A 3,836-nucleotide genomic window follows, 5' to 3' on the forward strand; every position below is an offset into this window, starting at 1 on the left:
GAAGTGCGTCTAAAATCATGTTATTTCACCTACAGAGAACATAAATAGTGCTCTTTCCTCGTTTTATTGATCAGAGTCGAGGAAGAGTCACTGAAACCCATCCGTTTAGCAGCAGGATGAAGAGCTAACGATTGAAACCTTTCAATGCGAACAGCACAAATCAACTCTGAGAAGATCCTGCACGCTCAGAAAAAAAGTACGAAAGCTGTCACTGGGGCAGTACCTTTTCAAAAGGCACACCTTTGTACCTAAAGAGTCCATATTAGTACCTAAAGATACATATTAGTACCTAAAGATACATATTGGTACCTAAAGAGAACATATTGGTACCTAAAGTGTCCATATTAGTACCTAAACATACATATTAGTACCTAAAGATACATATTAAAGATACATATTAGTACCTAAAGATACATATTAAAGATACATATTAGTACCTAAAGTGTACATATTAGTACCTAAAGATACATATTGGTACCTAAAGAGAACATATTAGTACCTAAAGTGTCCATATTAGTACCTAAAGTGTACATATTAGTACCTAAAGAGTACATATTAGTACCTAAAGATACATATTAGCACCTAAAGATACATATTGGTACCTTAAGATACATATTAGTACCTAAAGATACATATTGGTACCTAAAGTGTCCATATTAGTACCTAAAGATACATATTAGTACCTAAAGATACATATTAGTACCTAAAGTGTACATATTAGTACCTAAAGATACATATTAGTACCTAAAGATACATATTAGTACCTAAAGATACATATTGGTACCTAAAGTGTAAATATTAGCACCTAAAAGGTACACTTTTGTACCTTTTTTTCTGAGAGTGTAGACTCGTTTTTTTCCTTCAACCTGAAATGAATGCGCGTCCCACGAGGCCCGGGAGAGAGAACGAGCAGAAGCACATCGGGCCGTGACAAGAGCGAATAAAAGTCAAGATAATGTGGAAGTCTGAGATGAGAGTTTGCGGGAGAAGTAGGACAAAGCCAAGGATTCAAAGGTAGTTCACGCTTTGCCCGGCAACAGATGATCAATCGGCGGTGAATCCCGTCACAAACCCGCTGCATCGATGATGAAGAACTATCAGCAGATCTTAGATTTGAAAGAGATTCAGATGAGGTGTGTGTCTGAGAGCTTTGGCAGGATTGCACTGCAAAAGATGCTCTTCCTCAGTATTTTTGGCTTGTTTTCCAGTGCAAATGTCTAAAGATTGCTAAGACCAACATGAATTTATTTGAGATGCATACAAAACATTAAGTCTGAGAAATTAAGTGAGTTTATGATTAAAACAAGAACAAATATTTGCCAAAAAATCTAAAACACAGAAATAAAACACATTTTTTTGGACTGTTTTTAAGCATGAATTCAATTAAAATTATAAATCTTATTTTCAAAAAAAAAAAAAGTATCAAGTGAGTTTATGCTTAAAACAAGAAAAAAAATATCTGCTGATGGGAAGGAAACAATTAGTTTTTTATTTGAATTCAGTTTATTTTTCTGACTCGTCGGCAGATATTTGTTCTTGTTTTAATCATAATTCACTGAAAGATTTTAAGTCCTGTTTTCTGAAAAATGCTTTCAAAATTAAGTGAGCTTATGCTAAAAATAAATCTGCTTAATTCATAGGAAAACAAGATCATTTATCTGACCTCATTGGCTGATTTTAGTCTTGTTTTAAACATAAACTCACTGAAGATTCTAAGTCTTATTTTCAAAAATTTAAGTGAGTTTGACCTTATTTTTGTCTTGTTTTAAACATAAACTCACTTAAGATTTTGAGCCTTATTTTCTGGAAAATGCATCAAAATTAAGTAAGTTTATGCATAAAAGAAGAAAAAATATCTGCCAATGGGGTTTTTGAATTAGGTTTATTTTTCTAACCCTGCTGACACACATTTGTTCTTGCTTTAAACAAACTCACTGAAGTTCTTTAGTCTTATTTTCTGAAAAATTCATAAAATTAAGTGAGTTGATGCTTATGTTTTCTTGTTTTACGCATAAACTCCATTAAGATTTTAGATCTTCTGATCTTCTGAAAAAGTGATTTTACGCTTAAAACAAGAAAAATATCTGCCTATAGGGAATGAAAAAAATCTTGTTTTTCCTTTGAATTAAGTGGATTTTTCTGACTCCACTGGCAGATAACTGTTCTTGTTTTAATTATAAACTCATTAGTATTATTTCCCCAAAAACATATCAAAATTAACTAATTTTTCTTCCATAGTAAATGTGTCTTCTGTACAGGAAAAGACAAAAGCACTAAGTAAGAGAATGATTTTCTTCAGAAAGAAGAGAAGCGTTCGCTCGGCCTCGTGGGACGTGGCACTGTTTCTAACAGGGATTCAAATGAAACTAAACGCTCGGTTTCAGAGCCCTTGTTGGGCAAATCTAGCACTCATCATCAATCGCTGCGATTATTCACGGACAACAACTTCAAGGACAGAAAACTAGATTCCTACCGAGAGGTCGTGACCCCTCCCTAACGCCAGCTGATTTGCATATTGTTCACTTTTAACACCGAGTCACCACGACGACCATAACGACAACAAACGTGAACGAGCCGCTCCTCGTGGAAGAGAAATTCACCAGAGGATCAGGAGCCTCATTATTGGGCAGTAGTGCTACCTGACACACGACACGCCGACGACAATCACACCATCATCATCGTTTGCTAGGAAGCTAGAATTTTTTTTGTCTTCAAAACCGTTCGATACATCGCCTATAGAAACGCCACAAAACCGCCACAGCCGATAGGAGAAACGCTACCATTGGTTACGAAAGCAATGCCGAAGACTTGGTTACGAAACGATTTCACAGATTAGCCAGTCAGAGGAAGATATTTCTTTTGATTTACATCGAGATTAAAAAACCCAGTCGTACAAATATACCTACAACGAATCCGTTCTTAAAATGCCAGATCAGTGGAAATCACTGATGAGAATTTCAAATCATGTTCAGATTGTCAGAAGATTAGACTAAACGATAAACAATCCTGTGCTGCAATAAATCACTTATCAGAGCATTGATGCTCACAATCACCGCAAATATCAGCTTCTGAGTTACATAAACCCTCACATCTTTACAAAAGATTTTGTGACATCATGTAAAAACAGGCGAAATGTGAGCTTCTGCGACACATTTAACGTCATTTAGATTGCAGTTGTGCACTTATGATGCATTTTATAAACGCTTCAGTATTTTGTGAGAGCATGTAGAGCTAAATCAATTCACTGTCATCAACAACTAAGGTTGCAAAAGAGCAGAACATTTCCCCAAAAAAGTTTTTTTTTACTTTTTTTTGGGAAAGTTTCCGAAAATTTACCTGACATTTTCCACCACTTTGCGACCCTAGCAACAACAAAGCAACGTGGATTCATTTTAGCATTGCATGCATTATAAATAAAAAAATATATATAGATCCCGCACACTACTCAAGTTTGCATAATCAGAGAAATTCTAATGAGCAACATTTTGGTCAATAATCTTTCTCAGGCTCACAAAACATGCAAAAGTGTGAGCACATCATTTAAATTGAGTACAATCAGCTGTTAGTAATAAATACACTTTATTTTTATATTTTGTGAGTGTACATTTTTGTAAACATTTTTTAATTAAAATAATTAATTAATTTTTATTTTTAGTGAATGTGAATTTTTGTAAACATTTTTTAATTTAAATAATTAATTTATTTTTATTTTTTGTGAATGTGAATTTTTGTAAACATTTTTCAATTTAAATAATTATTTTTTTATTTGTTATTTTTTGTGAATGTGAATTTTTGTAAACATTTTTTTATTTAAATAATTTATTTATTTATTTTTT

General features: G+C 33.4%; 1 long non-coding RNA gene across 1 annotated transcript; it reads right to left on the bottom strand.

Annotated features, from left to right (window-relative positions):
• Positions 1 to 237: 237 nt before the first annotated feature.
• On the bottom strand, positions 238 to 817 carry LOC107657383 (uncharacterized). Its single transcript, XR_001630677.1, has 3 exons — positions 806 to 817; positions 310 to 351; positions 238 to 269 (listed from the first exon to the last, which is right to left on the bottom strand). It is a non-coding gene; the product is annotated as an uncharacterized LOC107657383 (long non-coding RNA).
• Between the last annotated feature and the right edge of the window lie 3,019 nt (positions 818 to 3,836).

The sequence above is a fragment of the Sinocyclocheilus anshuiensis genome, unplaced genomic scaffold (assembly GCF_001515605.1).
Source record: "Sinocyclocheilus anshuiensis isolate Anshui unplaced genomic scaffold, SAMN03320099.WGS_v1.1 scaffold2371, whole genome shotgun sequence".
Taxonomy (NCBI): domain Eukaryota; kingdom Metazoa; phylum Chordata; class Actinopteri; order Cypriniformes; family Cyprinidae; genus Sinocyclocheilus; species Sinocyclocheilus anshuiensis.